Genomic DNA, 6,386 nt, shown 5'->3' with positions numbered 1-6,386 from the left:
AAATTTTGAATTCATTCAATGTGTATGTTGTGCCCCTGAGAATCTGCATCTATCTAAAATCCTAAGAAAAAAAAGATGCCCCTCCCTAAGAATGAAATGCCAATCTCAACACCTAAGAAACAAGAAACCCAATGTCCTCAGTTTCTAGATGCTATATTACTGTAGACACCGAAAATATATTTTTCTCCTCCAAAAAGATTTCCTAATGTCTTTTCTTTCCAAATATCTGTCAAATGAGGAGATTTAATACTTTAAACTTTATTATAAATCATTTTATATGATAATTTCACTTCAGGACAGACTTGAAAAAGTTTTCAAAAATATACTAGCCATTTTGATATTTCTGATGGATGCTTGATAGCAAAGCAATGCTTTAAGGGGGAAAAACCTAATCATTTTTTAAATTTAGCCAAGCAGATGTATTTGCAGCTGTGCATTTCAGCCACAATGCCATCTGCTTTGGATATATTTTCATTTTTCTTTTATCATCATAACAGTATTAACATTTCAGTGGTGAATTGTGGATACACATCAGCATTAGAAAAATGTAAGGCCATAAGTATCATAAGACCTTTTATAAATTAAAAAAAATATTATCTTTGAATGATAACATTGGAGAAATCAAGAATCATGGAAACTCTCTAGATACTAAATACAACTTACATAGAAGGATGATGTACAAAGGAGAGAGATGAAGTGTCATACGTGAGAAGCCTGCAAAAATGTGCTCATGACCTCACCTTTTCCCCCAATACACAAAATGCCACCTTAGGTTTAATATTAGGTAAGATGTACTCTCAAATTTAGAGCCAGGTGCTAGATTTTCTAAAAATGAATGTAGATTATACAATGTCCACAAAAACTATTCATTTAAATGGAGAAATCCATCACACAGTTTTACTTATAAATTCCTTTAATTTTCTGGAAAAATGAATCTCAAAATAATTATTAGAGAACACTAAATCTTACTAATCATGACACAAGAATACAAATTTTTTTACTAATCTACATGTATATCCTAAATGGAGACTGCTTTTACCTGATATTTCAGACAACATTCTCAACTTTAAGCAACAGAAATTGACTGGCTATTTAGGTAAGGATGACTCATTCAGACAATGCCAGGCTCCCAAAATCAGTGGAAGGTTGGAGATATAGGCCTGGAAAACAACGAGAAAATTAGATGTTAAGGCAGCTCTGGGAGGCCTAGAAAAGTCATAGAGCAGAACACATGGGTCAGCATACCAAGACTTCATGACAATGACAGAACTTCCACCGTCCTGCACATCTTCAAGTTCAAAGTCTCAAGAATATCCAGTTGGCTAAGTCTTAGATGGCTGCCTAGCTCATGTGTCCACTCACCTGGCTGCCCTGGGTCAGAAAATCTGAGGTGCTAATCCTCTTTGTAAGTAGGACCACCCCCTACCAAGACACCTATACAGGATAAGAAATGCCCCACCCCTAAAATAATGGAGTATATTATTGGAGGAAGGGAAGTTGGAGGCTGAGTAGCTAAAATAACAATAAGGAGTAAACAATAACACAGAAAATAACAAAGGGAATCATCATTTAGGATTCGCTTGACATAAATTAACATATGCCTTGGAATACAAAAATGAACCACCTATTGGGTTGATTTGTAATTCAGATCTTATACTTTATTAAGATGATTTGAAGACATAGTTTAATGCTTTCAGTTAATCTTTAAGGAATACTTCCTAATACCACTTAAACAGTATATGTGTGAATTAGGCAATTATTAAAATCATGTTAATGAATAACTGGAAAGAATTGAATCTTATTGTTGTTTCTGTTTAAACAAAATTGAAGAATTCAAGTACCACAGAGAACATTACTAAGTACTTCCTTTTATATTATCCTCCTTTCTATGTCTTCATGTTCCTTCTTTTCTCTAAATTGATGTCCCCTCCATGAGACACACTTTCGTCACGTTTTAAAGTCCTTCTGAGTAATGTTTTTGATCCAATCAGTAGACTTCACTGAGTCCCTGCTCTGTGCTAGTTTACGCCCAGAACTGAAGTTACAAATAGAATGAGGACACAGTCTTGATTCTCAGAAAAGTCACAGTCTAGCTGAGAAGTCAGACATAGGCCTGAGCTAGAGAGCTCACAGTCTAATGCAAGAGATAACTGCCTAATAGATAATAATAATTAACAATAATGATACAGTCAGGACATTATGGGAGATACCAGGAAGGACTGAGCAGTAGAGATGAGGGGAGGATCAGAGAAGGCTCCCTGGAGAAGGTGGCATCTGAATGGGGGAAAGGAGCTCAAAACACCACAGGCAGGACAAGGAAGAAAACGCAATGGACTGTGTGAAGATCACCAGAAGCAGTCTGGTTTTGTGTGATTGCTGCTCAGATTTGTGCTTGTGGTTGTACTCAGTGTAATGTAGGGGTTGCAGAAATATGTGTATGTTCTTATAGCCTTATAAAAACAGGGCCAAGTGATAGTAAAATGTGATGATGCCAAAGCTGGAAGAGACTCTGTAGAAGCAGGACAGGATGAGGGCAAAAGCAGAGGGTCTGAATCCCAGTCCTTCCCCCTTACTAGCTGTGTAATCTTAAGTGGGTGACTCAATTCTCCAAGCCTCAGTTTTCTTCATCTATAAAATGGAGAGAAACTCACATTAGGCTATTCATTCTAAGGAGTAAATGAGTAGAGAAAGGATTGAACACAATTCTTGGTACAAAACTGTTGTTCATTGATTACTATTTTGTTTTTCTCTTCTTCTCCACTTCCAGCAAATACAAACAAGGCAATTTCTTCTTGCTAAGATTGTGCACACTTGGTTTCTCCATGTGTCGCCTAGGAGGGATTGACACAGCTGAGTATCTCGTGGTTTTACCTAATTGAATCTGAATACCATCAGAATAGGTCGAAGCAATATCCAAGAACCATTTATTTCACACATTGGTGACATGTACTCTTCAGTAACAGGGGACGTATTCATGGATGCTGCCATCACACCAAGTGAGTTATTGCTCCTTTCCGAATTGTCAGTGATACTGGATTAGGAATGTTGGCTAAGGGAAAAGACATAACATGTGACTCAGCAGTTTGTTTCGGGCATATTTTGCTTCCTCTGCTCTCTGTGAGACCAAACCCATGATGAGTTTATGGGTCCTTTTCAAAAGTTAAAGTCACAATTCAGATGATTATAAATCAGGTTATAATAAATCAAATTCCTCTCAGTCCAGGAATACCAAGTCCTTATGGACATCATGCTGCTCTAGGTGGCAGCAGAGAATTACTGCCTAGAGCCCCAGCATCTATTCACGGCCTGTTTTCAATGTGGAAAATACAGGATGATTTCTTTTCTTCCCTCAAGCAATGAAATGAGATGGCCTGTACATGATGCAATTCTCAGGGCGCAGTGCCATTTTCATTTCAGCCCTAAAGAGGTTTTCAAACATGCTTTCACCAGTTCCTGTCTTCCTGCCTTTCTAGTCAATTCGGAACACTCTTGATAGGGTGGCAAACACTTTTTTTTTCCAAGATAAGTCACCTCAAGCAGGTAACATCCGTACTTGCCACAGGAGTTACTACGCAGGAGTGTGCACCCTCCATCATCTATAAGGGCCTCACTGCACGTTTTCCAGGCAGGTGGCATGGACACTGGTGGCTGATGCTTTTATCATTCATGACATCAATCTCTTTTGTTCACTTGTGGGATAACTATGGTCAGGGTCTCCATCTCACTCATGGAGGTGCTATAGCTCTCCAGCTCACCAACAAACATGGCCCTCCCCTGTCTCCCATAGAAGAACCTGCAGAACTAAGTGACCATGAAGTGGGAAAACACAAGAAGTATACAAAGGTCTTACCTGAATTCAGCTCAGCATGGCAATTTCAGACTGGTCCCACTTCGGGTTTGATCCCAGTGTCCTTGAGTCATTCTAACCTTCTTGGCAAATGACTCCAGGCAGTGGCTCACCACGATAGAGGGATTAGAACTTCTTTGGAGACAGGTGTCACCACACCACTTTCATCACCCTTTGTCATGGAAGATTATGTCCCTCATTTGATTAAGATACTCTTCAAACATTAGTGGAGCAGAGTGCAATAAAAGGCTTACTTTGAAGAAGAGCTGAGCTTGGGGACATGTTCAATCATATATCTCACTGCTCCCATCATCCACACAGGTGGTACCCAAAATGGGCAGGGTGCCATTTCCCGTACATGTCTCCTGCTGGCTCACCATACCTATTCCTATCACCATGCCATCACATTAGTTAGAACCCCAGTATCAGGCCAGTGAACCTTTTTCATCTTTGAAGTTGGAGCTCAGCAATAATCATCTTCATCAGCTCCACAAAACAGGATTTGACAATGATTTAATGGATAGAACCTGTAAGGCACAGGATGGAAAAGAAAAATAAATTCACACACTGGATATTCAGAATACTTAAAATCTTTGTGACTTTAAAGACATTATTTATCAAGGGAAAGCACAGTCCTCAAGATGGGAGAACATATTTGCAAACAATGTATCTGGCAGGGCTCAATATCTGCAATATCTAGAGATCCCATAAGCTCAACAACAAAAGACAAACTAAATGTGATATGTGAATGTACACATGGGGAAGAGATGTAACCTCAAATCTATGCACATGGAAGGAAATTTGAAAAGATACTTCCCATCACTAATTTTTCAAGAAATACAGATTATAAGAAGGAATGAGTTACCACTTAGTATCCTTGAGGAAGACTTGCCCAAGAAAAAGAAAAAAAAAGGACTTAGAAGAAAAGAAAATATCAAGTGTTGGCAAAGAAGAGAGACCATGGAATGTTGTTCGTTGTGTCTGGTAGGAATGTTTAACAGCATCATTGTGAAACCAGTATGGCAGTTCTTCAAAAAAATCAACATTAAAATTACCATGTATTCTAGTAATTCCACTTCTGGGGTAGACATTCAAATTAGTGGACAGCATGGTCTTGAAAACATACCTGAACACACCCTTTCATGGCAGAAGCATTCATAAAAGCTAACCCATGAACGCAATCCAAGTATCTGTGCAGGGAAGAACAGAGGTTGTATATACACATGTTGGGATAGTATTCATTCTGTAAAGAAGAAAAAAACATTGATATGGATCACAACATGGACAAATGTTGAGGATATATGCTAAGTGAAATGAGTATTCATAAAAATACAAATTTTGACCCAACTCTTAGGACCTACCTAAAGTAAATTCTTAAGGACAGAAAGTAGAATGGCGTTTTGCCATGGCTGGAAGGTGATGCTCATGGGAAGATTCTCACTCATGCTATAGAGTTTTAGTTTTACAAGATGTAATGAAATGGGAAGATGGGATACAGGGGGCTGTGCAAAGATAATAATGCATTTACAACATTTAGAACTTCATGGACTGCATGACCTAAAAATAAATTACACTGAAAAGCTGCAAGGATGGAGAAATGAACACAGGACCATTTCATCTGGCCATTTATACCCTTCCAGGTAGGCTCTATCTCAGGCATTTTACTCCAGCCATTTTCCTTGAGATAACTTGGAGCAAACAAAATGTTGTCCTTCTGTGCCTACTTCAAGGTTTAAAATCAGAATTGCCCCAAACAGGAAAATGTTATTTGAGAAGGTAATTTTCAGAGTTAATTTCTTGAGATACATTTTCCTTGAAAATTTTTTGAAACACAACCCAAATTGAACATTCTACTTCATCTACTTGAATTTTAATTCACTGATTTTTCAACTCAGAATCCATTATTCATACAGGTGGCTTGGATGTTTTTATGCCTGTCATAATCTACTGACTTAAGGTTCTGTTGTTTTCAGTTTTGTTTATGTGTCACTCCTTTACCAAGTCAACTTTCCTGAGGCTCATTATGAATAGTAAAATATTTTTGGCCCCAGTTTTATTGATATAATTGATACAGAGAACTGTGTACATTTTGGGTACACAACATAATGATTTCACTTTCACAGGACCTAAAATGATTACCAGAATAAGTTTAGTTCACTGCCATCATCTCTTAGAGGTACAAAAAGAAAGGAAAGAAAAAAGAGAGGAAAGGTTCTTTGTGTGATGAGAACTCTCAAATTGGCTCTCTTAACACCTCTGAAATACACCATAGAGCAGTATGAACTGTAGTCATCACATTATAAACTACGTCCCTATTACTTATTTATATTAAAACTGGAAATTTATACCTTTTCACCATTCACTCCATCCCTGCTCCATCCTCCAACCTCTGCTTTTGGTTCCTTTAATCTGATGTCTTTTTCTAGTTAGTCTTTCTCCTTTTCTTTTCTTTCTTTCTGATTCTGCATAGAAGGGAAAAATATCTATCTATCCATGTATCTAGCATCTACTATGTAGTATCTATCTCTATCTCTATACC

General features: G+C 37.8%; 1 long non-coding RNA gene across 1 annotated transcript; it reads right to left on the bottom strand.

Moving 5' to 3' along the window:
- Positions 1-1,044: 1,044 nt before the first annotated feature.
- LOC123927198 lies at positions 1,045-3,970 on the bottom strand. Its single transcript, XR_006815386.1, has 3 exons — positions 3,851-3,970; positions 2,872-3,049; positions 1,045-1,160 (listed from the first exon to the last, which is right to left on the bottom strand). It is a non-coding gene; the product is annotated as an uncharacterized LOC123927198 (long non-coding RNA).
- Between the last annotated feature and the right edge of the window lie 2,416 nt (positions 3,971-6,386).

Source organism: Meles meles, chromosome 16, assembly GCF_922984935.1.
Source record: "Meles meles chromosome 16, mMelMel3.1 paternal haplotype, whole genome shotgun sequence".
In the NCBI taxonomy this organism is placed as follows: Eukaryota; Metazoa; Chordata; class Mammalia; order Carnivora; family Mustelidae; genus Meles; species Meles meles.
This window is presented reverse-complemented; position numbering and strand designations above follow the sequence as displayed.